The following is an 11,671-nucleotide window of genomic DNA, read 5'->3' as shown; positions in this document are numbered from 1 at the left end:
TCAGGCTCAGCTAGAAGCAGCTGCTCACCTGGTAAAGCTGCTGGACTCACCTGCTCAGGTAGAAGAGTAGCTGCAGCTTTCACTCCTCTTCTCTTCACACTCACTTCATCCTCTCACTCTTCTCTCTCTGCTCTGGGTTCAGGGGTCGATGAGTTCAGGTTGGTGGGAAGAGCCAGTCGCTGTGCGGGAAGTCTGGAGCTGAAACATCTTGGTGAACAGAGACCTGTGATGAATAATCGATTCAACCTGAAGACAGCAGCTCTCATCTGTGAACATCTGAACTGCAGCTCTGCTGTTTCTGTACAACCAACTGTTGTGTCAGGACAATCTATGTGGAGAATCAACTCAGAATGTTTTCAATCTGGATCTGATCTGTCGAACTGTGTGGCATCATTCTTCTCCTCTCTCATCCTGAAACTCACCTGCTCAGGTATGTTTTGCAGACTTAAAAAAAATATATCAATATTTTCTTCCTGGTTTTACAGCAGATTAATTTTTTGCTGCTTCTCTGCTCCTTCAGTTTGCTATTCAAACTAGAGATCAGCTGATTGGTCTCCAACAAAATGATGTCAGAAAAAAACCTAAAATCTGAGGATAGAATAGATAGATAAAAATAGACAACTCCTGGAGTTGCACTGAGCTTCTGCTGTTAACTCAGATTTTGTATTTCCTCTATTTTTACTGTCTCTCTTGAGATTCTAGTTTTCCTCTGATTTTCATTGTTTCTGCTGAGATTCCAGTGTTTCCTCTGGTTGACCTCTTACCACTGACTTACTCTAACTGCTGAAATAAAATATAAAGGTTACGTACCAGAGCAGTTTTAATTTTATACCAGTAAACAGAAAAAAAGACGAGGACAAATATAATGCCTCATCCAGTCAGTGTACTGACAATTCTCACACACCACAAACACAAAATGCTCTCACCGTTGTGAATACCTGCTGAACTCTGTGCTCAGCCTCAGTTAATACCAACAACGGTTGTTGCTGTGGCCAATGTGGACAAGCGTTCAGGAAGCAATCACTGAAGGAGGAGCTGTGCTCCATGGAGGTGAACTGTACAGGAGCTTGATCAGCTGGAAGCAGGCTGGTCTTCATAGATTCACTATTGGGGCTCCTTTGGTTTCCTGTGCCCCCTGGTGGACACAAGGAAGAACAGTTAATTCAAATGCAGTGCGCACACTCTAATCAGTGTTGGGCAAGACACTTTTAAAAAGTAATTGGTTATAGTTAGAGCAGATCAGATTTAACTATAACTCTTATCTGAACCCGAGTGGTGTTCTGGTATTGGACTTCTGTGCTAGACACAGTGTGTCCACAACGAACACCATGTTTGAGCACAGGAGTGTCCCTAAGTGCACTTGGCACCAGGACACCCGAGGTCGGAGGTCGATGATCGACTTTGTTGTCGTGTCATCTGACTTCTGGTTGCGTGTCTTGGACACTCGGGTGAAGAGAGGAGCAGAGCTGTTGACCGATCACCACCTGGCGGTGAGATGGATTCACTGGCGGAGGAGGAAACCAGACAGACTTGGCAGACCCAAATGTGTTGTGAGCGTCTGCTGGGAACATCTGGTGGAAACCTCTGTCAGCATGGTTTTCAACTCCCACCTCCAGGAGAGCTTCTCTCATATACCGAGGGAGGCTAGAGACATTGAGTCCGAGTGAACCATGTTTTCCACCTCCATTATCAAAGCAGCTGCTCGGAGCTGTGGTCGTCAGGTCTCCGGTGCCTGCCGTGGCGGCAACCCCCGAACCCAGTGGTGGACACCGGAAGTAAGGACTGCCATCAAGTTGAAGAAGGAATCCTATCGAGCCTTGTTGGCTCGTGCGACTCCAGAAATAGCTGACGGGTACCGGCAGGCCAAGCAAACTGCAGCCCAAACATTTGTGGAGGCAAAAACTTGGATCTTGGAGGAGTTCGGAGAAGCCATGGAGGAAGATTATCGGTCGGCCTCGAAGAAATTCTGGCAAACTGTCCGGCGCCTCAGGAGGGGAAAGCAAGTCTCCACTAACACTGTTTATAGTGGAGGTGGGGAGTTGCTGACCTCAACTGGGGATATCGTAGGACGGTGGAAGGAACACTTCGAGGACCTCCTCAATCCCATCGCTACGTCTTCCATGGAGGAAGCAGAGGCTGAGGTCTCAGAGGTGGACTCGTCCATCACCCAAGCTGAAATCACTGAGGTAGTTGGTAAGCTCCTCTGTGGGAAGGCACCAAGGGTGGATGAGATTCACCCCGAGTACCTTCAGTCTCTGGATGTGCAGGGACTGTCTTGGTTGACACGTCTCTGCAACATTGCGTGGCGGTCAGGGACGGCGCCTCTGGATTGGCAGACTGGGGTGGTGGTTCCCCTTTTTTAAAAGGGGGACCGGAGGGTGTGCTCCAACTATAGGGGGATCTCACTCCTTAGCCTCCCTGGGAAAGTCTATTCCAGGTTACTGGAGAGAAGGATTTGACCGTTTGTCAAACCTCGGATTCAGAAGGAACGATGCGGTTTTTGTCCTGGTCGTGGAACAGTGGACCAGCTCTATACCCTCCATAGGGTGCTCGATGGTTCGTGGGAGTTCACCAGACCAGTTCACATGTGTTTTGTGGTCTTGGAGAAGGTGTTCGACCGGGTCCCACCTGGTGTCTTTTGGGGGGTGCTCCGGGAATACGGAGTCCGGGGCCCTTTGTTAAGGGCCGTCCAGTCTCTCTATGACCGGAGTAGGAGTCTGGTCCACATTGTCGGCAGTAAGTCGGACCTGTTCCCGGTACATGTTGGACTCCGGCAGGGCTGCCCTTTGTCACCAGTTCTGTTCATAATGTTTCTGGACAGATTTTCTAGGTGCAGCCAGGGGTCAGAGGGGGTCAGGTTCAGGAACCACAGGATTTCATCTCTGCTTTTTGCAGATGATGTTGTCCTGTTGGCTTCGTTGAACCCGGATTTACAGCATGCACTGCGGCGGTTTGCAGCCGAGTGTGAAGTGACAGGGATGAGGATCAGCACCTCCAAATCCGAGGCCATGGTCCTCGACCGGAAGAAGGTGGCCTGCCCTCTCCAGGTCAGTGGAAAGACTCAAAATTCAAGGCCGAAGTGGAGGAGTTTAATTATCTTGGGGTCTTGTTCTCGAATGAGGGATGTATGGAGCGTGAGATTGACAGACGGATAGGTGCAGCGGCTGCTGTGATGCAGTCGTTGTATCGGTCCGTTGTGGTGAAGAAGGATTTACTGGTCAATCTACGTTCCCTGCCTCACCTATGGTCACGAGCTTTGAGTCATGACTGAAAGGACAAGATCCCGGATACAAGCGGCTGAAATGAGCTTCCTCCATAGGGTGGCTGGGCGTTCCCTTAGAGATAGGGTGAGGAGCTAAGTCACCAGGGAGGAGCTCGAAGTAGAGCCGCTACTCCTCCGCATCGAGAGGGGCCAGACTATTTCCCTATCCTCAACTATGGTCATGAATTTTGGGTCATGACCGAAAGGACGAGATCCCGGATACAAGCGGCTGAAATGAGTTTCCTCCGCAGGGTGGCTGGGCGCTCCCTTAGAGATAGGGCGCATCGAGAGGAGCCAGCTGAGGTGGCTTGGGCACCTCTCGGATGCCTCCTGGATGCCTCCCTGGGGAGGTGTTCCGGGCATGTCCCATCGGGAGGAGACCCCGGGGATGACCTAGGACATACCCTTGGAACGCCTTGGGATCCTCTCGGAAGAGCTAGAGCAAGTGTCTGGGGACAGGGAAGTGTGGGCATCTCTTCTTCGACTGCTGCCACCGCGACCCAGTCCCGGATAAGCTGTGGAAAATGGATGTATGGATAGTTATCGTTTCTAGATACTCCCTCAACAAAGTAACTTACTTACCATATTTTAAAAATAACTAGCTATGAGGCAAAGTAACTATTGCATTACTGCATTGGCCCGGATATAAGATGATATATTTTTCAGAAACTGTATCCTCCAAAATGGGATCGTACTATAATCGAGGGCTGGATTGTCGTTACACATCCATGCCGCTAGATGACACCAAAGGACCGGTGACCAGAAAGCGAATGAAGTGTGACAGTCAAATGACGTGTGTGGTCACAGTGATCTGATGAAAAATGGAGGAACGTGACCATCTGGAATAAAGGGGCTGGAACGCTAGACAAGTGAGCAAACAACAGAGGCGAAGTGTTGATGCCAACTTTAAACCGATGGTAATCAACGCAGCAGAGTCAACAAACAACTGCCAAGCCGCCAAGATATATTAGACTGAATTATTAATGCTCATGGAGTTGAATAGAACTTGAATTTGATGGTTATAAAGTTATTTACATCATTAATGCAGTTACTGAAGGTTTGAGGCTACTTATTTGTTGCTTATTCACTGAGTGATAGCCTGAGATTTTGAGAAAGGTAATATAGTTTAATGCTGCAGTAATATTTCATGATCTTAAATCACATGAAATCTTATCTCTGTTGTAAGTATTCCTAGGATAATTGTACAACAAAAAATTGTTTTATTAGTAACCTTATTGTCCTCCACATATTCTTATTTTCACAAAATGATATTTAAAAAATCGGGGTCGTCTCATAATCAGTCATCTTATATTCGGGCCAATACCATACTTTTGAAAATGTGTTTAAATCTGTCAACGAATCTGGATCCCCTCTTAATGGAATTTCAGGATGCATGTTCATTTTTTTAGAAAACTAAATATATGATTAAAGAAATAAATGAACACTTGACAGAAAAAATTCCAAACAGGAAATGCTACATCAATCTGGTGTTGTGGTTAACTGTAACATTGTGTTTCCACCAGAAGCGGTGAACGTGAATTCATTCGCGCGACAAGTGAAACCACGTCGCGCTAGATGCTTGAGTTTTGTCACTGGTATAAATGCAAAAGACCCTCACAGCTCGCTGCAACATCACCACACTCCAAGCTCTGGCGGGGGGTATCAAGAGGACGCTCATAGACTGTCCTGGCGCATCAACAAGCAATTTTGCTTGAAAAGTTAGATTATTTCAACTTGAGTGGCAAGCGGCAAGCGAATTTTCGCTAAAATCAATCGCCGCTTCACCGCTCGCCGCTCAAGATTGAGCGACAATCATGGAATTACATTCACTTTGTGTGTAATGTCATCGCGCGAAAAATTTGCGTCGCGTCTGGTGGAAACATGGGGTAAGACTGCTTTGCCAAATGATCTTGGAGTTTTGAAAAGGTCATTTCTGTGTAAAGAAATGAGGCAAACCAGTGGAGACAAACTAACACAGTTACTCCCATCACTGCTTGCATACATCTGTTGCATCTTCACTTTATATATCTATGGTAGTGTCATGGTTTGGGTCGTAAAGTCTGTGGACAGTTCATATGTCTGGAATATTCAATCTGATTTTCAAGTGTAATCCTGCTCAGTAATCCTGTTTGTATCAGATATACCTGAAACCAGATTACACTTCCTTAATGCACTATAAAGGATTACAGTTACGTCTCTTTTGTATCCTATTTACATAACTCTGTTACATGTAATCCGTTCCTCCCCAACCCTGGTGTTCAGACTCGGTGCGGCTGCTGAATGGGTCCAGTCGTTGTTCAGGCAGACTGCAGGTGAAGACGAACCCGTCTGACCAGACCTGTCAGGGTCTGATTTGGTTTGTTCAGGATTTCCTGAAACCAGGTTGGTGGGAGAAAACAGTCGCTGTGCAGGTTCTCTGCAAATCAGAAGCTCTAGAGTTTGGAGACCAACATATATTGAAGAATGGTCTCTGGAGAAAGCAGCTGTTTTTTTGTTCACATCTTCACTGCGGCTCTGCAGTGTCTGCAAATGAGACATATTCAGCCGACTCCACACTTACAATGATAGTTAAGGATGACTGCTTTCAGTCTGGATCAGATTTCATGAAGTGTTCATTTTTCATTGAAGAAAAAAATAGCAATAATCTCACCTGCTCAGGTAAAGTCATCAGTGGTGTGTTCCTCACTCGGCATACTCCGTAATGCCAACAGGAAGGCATTACGTGTCTCTGAAATGGAATTAAAAGAAGTGGTCTGTGCTGTCATCATGGCAGGAAACACTGATGTTGGTCCTATGGGTAAACTGCGCTCGTTCCTCAGCCATCAGCACTGCAGAGGGGCTGTAGGTCTTCAAAAGGGTAAAACGTATCTCATCATGGGCTCGTCCCAAGACATCCGCAGAGACGACCAAGAGCAGACGTACGTACAGTAAGACTTTTCCGCTACATATCATCTATTCTCACATCAGTTCATCATGAGCTCCTGTGTATCTGGCTGGTTGTTTTCCACTCTTCAGGTTTTGGTACATGCTTGATGAGAAGACCTGGGTTGAGTACTGGCCCACAACAGAAGAGTGTCAAACAGATGAACACCGACCGTCCTGTTCGGGCTTGAAACACATGGTGGATCAGTTTCAAGTCTTTTCATTGTCTACAATGAGTCCAAGGAACTGTAACCTTTATTTTTCATCCATCTAATGTGTTTTCTATGCAACATTGCATGGGAGAATAAAGTATGTTGTCCTTAAAATTTGGTGTTTTTCATTTCAATTCTCTTTGCCAGTCCTTGTAAACTTCATAAATTGTATTGGCGATGTTGCCTCACAAAGAAATCTCAATACATTGATCCTGACATGTGTGAAATGTCTGCCGTTCATTATTGTACTAAGAACAGTTGTTTGACACATTCATGGCAAAGTTAGTTAGAATGGGTGTGAAATTTAAAAATTAAGATTTTTGGTGGATTGTTTTACTTCATTAGCTTCAATTTGGAAGCAAAATGATTCGCTTGCATCTTGAGCCACACAAACCTCGACATTTTTTAAAAGTTGAAATTTAGTTTCATCAAATGGTGAAAGACGACTCGCCTGTGGCGGCCAAGCGTTCATAACGATGTTGTTTGATGATCCTTTGATGTCGACTCTTCCTATCATTGTGAAGCAGAATTCACCAAGTGTTGGATTGTTCATCCACTAATAGGGAACATGAGCTGGTTTAGACCGTTGTGAAACAGATGAGTTTTTACTCTTATGATGTGTTGTTGCAATAGTTATTCTGCTGTTGTTAATAGTAATTATCTTCATATTGGATGACATTTTTTTCTTAAGTTCAATGACTATGACTGAGAGGACAATCTGTGTTGCAGTCATGATCACAGTTCCCTCCTGGCCCTTGAGCAGTGCGCTTATCAGCCACTGGAAAATCTGAGGTGCATTAATGTGTTGTCCAGTCATTCTATACTATTAAATGCTCCGCAGATGTCACCATTCAGTCGAGAGTAGCTGTTCACATGACTGTTTTTGACACCTGTGGGTTAAAAATTTGAATTATGGTGTTGATGATGAAAATTTCGGGATTCTCACAAAACCATTTTAATTCACAATAACCTTTGAATTTAAACTTTTCTTTGTTGATATGTTTGAAGATATTGACATTTTCACAAAAAAAAACCAAACAGTTATTGCAGAAAATGATGACAATGTACAATGCAGCGAGTACTTGCTGATTGGAGACAGAGAAGGGCCTGTCGTGGCTCTACCATCCTTGGGGAAAAATAGACATTCGGACTCATAGATACTGCTGAGTGGTGCATCATGGGGGATTTGGAAGTTAGTGTTCATGCTGCTTCTGGTGCAAAATGCAATGAAATGTTGGTTGTCAGCTTTTGTGGCAGCATCGCCGATGCTCGGATCTCAGTGATGTATTGAGTCCATTGTTCTTGAGTCCGTTTTGGCCCACGGGCCTGCTGTTTGACACCCCTGTTCGCATATGGTCAACATAGTGCTGTCCTTGGTGCTGAATTATCAACTTAATCCAGTCATAAGATACATTGTGTGAAAGACAAACACACACGCTTAGAAACTCATGCATGGAGTAAATATAGTGCTGTGCATGGTCCTGAAGTTTCAACTAAAATACAGTTTTTTGGTACATTTGTGAAAGACGCACTCTTACACAAATGCATAGAGTAAACACAGTGCTGTCCATGGTGCTGAAATACCACTGTTATCAGGTATGTTGTGTGAAAGACAGCCACGAACACACACCCATGCATCAAGTATGCATGGTGCTGTCCATGGTGCTGACTGGTCAACTCAATACAGTTACAAGGTACATTGCATGACTCTCTGTCTCGATCTCTCTCCGTCTTCATCTCTGTTTCTCTCTCGCACACTTGTATACCCACACAGCTAACCCAAAACCATATCCTAAACCTAACCTAAGCCTAATTCTAACCCTAACCCAAAAATCTAACATCACGTACGTTGTGAGGACTGGGCAAAAATGTCCTCGCAGTGTAAAATGACTTCCCAACGATGGTGTTCAGCCGGCCAGGACCTGCTACTCACAGCCACTGAAAGACAAACACACGCTGTTTGACAAACACGCAGTGCTTAGCCCGTAGGTGGGCTAAGCACCTACGAAATAGAATAGGAAGTTAAGACCACCAAGAGACTTCAGTGGGTTATTTAGGATAATATTCCACATGTTTATTTGGACACGTAAGAAATCTTTTAACCCAGTTAATGTTCATAATTTGGTGAAATGATGTTGAAGTCAGTGGATTGAGACCTCCTTCAGATGAGGACTGATCTTTTACTGTGATGAAGTTTATTCTTTAAGTTGAATTTGAGTTCTATGGAGTTGAGAACAAGCGGGTGTGGAGACATCTGAAGAAGAGAAACCAGATGCTCTCTTCACATCTCTGCTGCTTTGCTTAACAGAACTCTACCTTAAATGGGCAGATCTCTGGCAGACCAACCGTTAAACTCAGTTTTGTTGGAATGAATGACTGGCAGCATATTTTGCTCAAGAGTTTGTCTGGGATTTTTGGATACTTTCATTCCGTGTTCAGTTATTGCATTTTTGAGCGGAATATTACATATTTCAGATTGACTGCTGTCTCGAGCTGTCGGAGTTTTTACTGTCCTTTGGCCGCTACAGTCGTCAGATTTTTTCTGCACCTTTTTCCGTACACATAATGCATTGACTTCTCCCAGGGGGCAAGGAGCATTTCACTCAGTATGACAAAAAGTGCTTTTGGACAACATCGCCCACCCCAGCTTTAAAGTGTTGTTTATTGTTTTAATCCTCTCAGACTAAAGACTGTCGACTCTGTCTCCATATTGTGGCAGAATTATTTCACTGTAAAGACAAATATTTATTTGAAATCTTAACAATATTTAATCCTGTCAGCAGTTTTACTAACAAGTTCTTTTTTCCCCCACAAATGACATTAATTTATTTCTTATTCCAAATGTTTGCACTTGCTTCCTAATTGAATGTGTTTCTGCTCCAAGACTTGATAAAATACAAATAATGACTTCAGTTTGATTTATTGAGATATTGATCGCTCTGTGACAGACTGGGTGGGGGTGTGAATATTCCTGTTTTATGTGTATGCACTATGGAAATGTGTGATTTATTTTTCCTTCACTGTTATAATGTTCATTATTTATGTTTCTCAGTAAATAGATTTTGAACCAAAAAGGATGCTTGTACTGCCTCCACACCAGTTATCATTAAAAATGGCAAAACTAATCGATAAAAGTGATTGGTCTGCTCCACCTGCTCACTGACGGTGACTTAAGTTATTCAGAGACTTGAAGGTGAATCTCTACACACTGTATACTTGTTGTAAATGTCAATTATTACTGGTAAAGATAATTGGCTGTAACTTCATTTTTCTGTTCTTGTAAATCAAAAACAAAGACTGAAATTAATTTAAGGTCCAACCTTAACCGAGCCTGAAGTCAGTCCTGAAACTGGTCTGAAGCCAAGAGCAGAACACAAATAGAATGAGTTTTTCCTCCCAAAGTCACATTAATTAGCCTATTCTCCATTTTTTTATGATCTTGTTTAATCTTTTCTAATAATGGCGAGAAGTTTTCTTCAGATAATTCCCTGGAAATCAAATTTCAAAGAAGGAAATCAAACTGAGTAAAGTTTCAGTTAAAACCAGTCTGATTTATGTTCTCTCTCTCTCTCTCTCTCTCTCTCTCTCTCTCTCTCTCTCTCTCTCTCTCTCTCTCTCTCTCTCTCGGCACAGAGAGAAAAACAAAAGACCCTTGATCAACAGTGATTGACATTGAGAAGGAGAAAATCAAACCTGAAATAGTCAAATCAACAATACATCAATACTCCACATTTGACCACTTGAAATTGTTTTTTAATCAGTTTTTAATCCTGTCAGACTGAAAGACAGTGGCCTCTGCATCTTGTGTTCGAACTATATCACTGAATAAAAACCTGTGATTATTAAATGAAAGAAAACTAATCAAAAGTGATTTCTCTGCTCCATATGGTCGTTAATGATGACTCATCAGTAAAACCAACCTGTCTCACAACGGTCTAAACCCAGCTCACGTCCCCTGTAAGTGGGTGAACCACAGATGTTGTCATGTTTGTTGTTGGACACTTCTGGACAGTTCGTGGTTTTATTTTTCAAAATTAACACGGCTAATGAATACATGTCAGTTGTTCAGTTTGCACGGTTGAGCACATCCAGCCAATAGTATCCTGTTTTAAGATGTTCTCAATGTAAATATTTACCGTAATTCAAGTGACTGTTGTGCTGTACTTAAGTGTGAAACTTACAGGAATATATTCTCTGACTAATTTGAGGTTTTATTTTGAAGTAGTCCGAGTTTGATTTCAGAATACTGTCGTTTGTGATTTTAAACTCGTTTTGTTGTCATAAAAGCTTCGTAATTGACATATTTATGTAACTGTGCGTTTGTCAGGCTGCTAACTGCATTGCCTTTGTTGATGTAGCAGATGTGTAAATTGGAAATTATTACATTTGACATGAGATTGTCTTTTAACATTTTTCTTGTTTACTATGATTACTTGATACCAAATTTTACTAGCTTTTACTGTTTCATCTTGCTCATTATAGTTAGATTTAGCTGATATGTGTGTGTGACAGATGTATGTTGGACATCTTACATCTTACATGCACAAAATATTACATGTTACATGTACATATTACATGTGATGGTTCAATTACTTATTCCTCCCCCTTCTGTCACTGTTTGCATGCTATCCTAACTAAAATATGAAAACCTATAAATGTTTGGGTGGTTTCAGTTAAAGCAGACACTGTTTTTTCTCCTGTGTGATTTTGACAAAGATCAGATCACATGATGGTGATTTTATGCAGAAATGTGAGAAATTCCAAAAGGTTCAGATACTTTTTCATACCACTGGGTGTGTGTGTGTATGTGTGTGTGCGTGTGTGTATATATATATATATATATATATATATATATATATATATATATATATATATATATGTATAATATACCTTTGCTACAATACTAATAAAACTCGTCACATGCACTTTCAAAGAGCGAAATACGACTCCTGTTGTTATAGGCTAAATTACCCTTCAGCATCAGACGGTCCGGCTTCCGCCATGTTGGTCTGCTGCAAAGTTTCTACGCTCGTTGTCGTGATGATGCGCGTCCATGAACTTCAGGGGTGGAGCTTGGGGTGAGTATGGAGGGCGGGGTGTAGTCTGGGGTAGAGTATGAAGAGAGAGGTGGGTTTGGATACGTTTTCATTTCAAATGCCAACGAACTCACTCCTCTCCTCCAAAATTGCTGACTGCAACTTAAGCTACATAGGCAAGGAAAACAATATGAAATCTGAATTTTCAGTTTTCTGCATGTTTTGGTCATACTTTGTGA

General features: G+C 42.9%; 1 long non-coding RNA gene across 1 annotated transcript; it reads left to right on the top strand.

The window, feature by feature from the left end:
* Positions 1-224: 224 nt before the first annotated feature.
* LOC115384123 (uncharacterized) lies at positions 225-6,366 on the top strand. Its single transcript, XR_003930802.1, has 3 exons — positions 225-430; positions 6,036-6,180; positions 6,278-6,366. It is a non-coding gene; the product is annotated as an uncharacterized LOC115384123 (long non-coding RNA).
* Positions 6,367-11,671: the final 5,305 nt, after the last annotated feature.

The sequence above is a fragment of the Salarias fasciatus genome (assembly GCF_902148845.1).
Source record: "Salarias fasciatus chromosome 23 unlocalized genomic scaffold, fSalaFa1.1 super_scaffold_20, whole genome shotgun sequence".
NCBI lineage: Eukaryota > Metazoa > Chordata > Actinopteri > Blenniiformes > Blenniidae > Salarias > Salarias fasciatus.
This window is presented reverse-complemented; position numbering and strand designations above follow the sequence as displayed.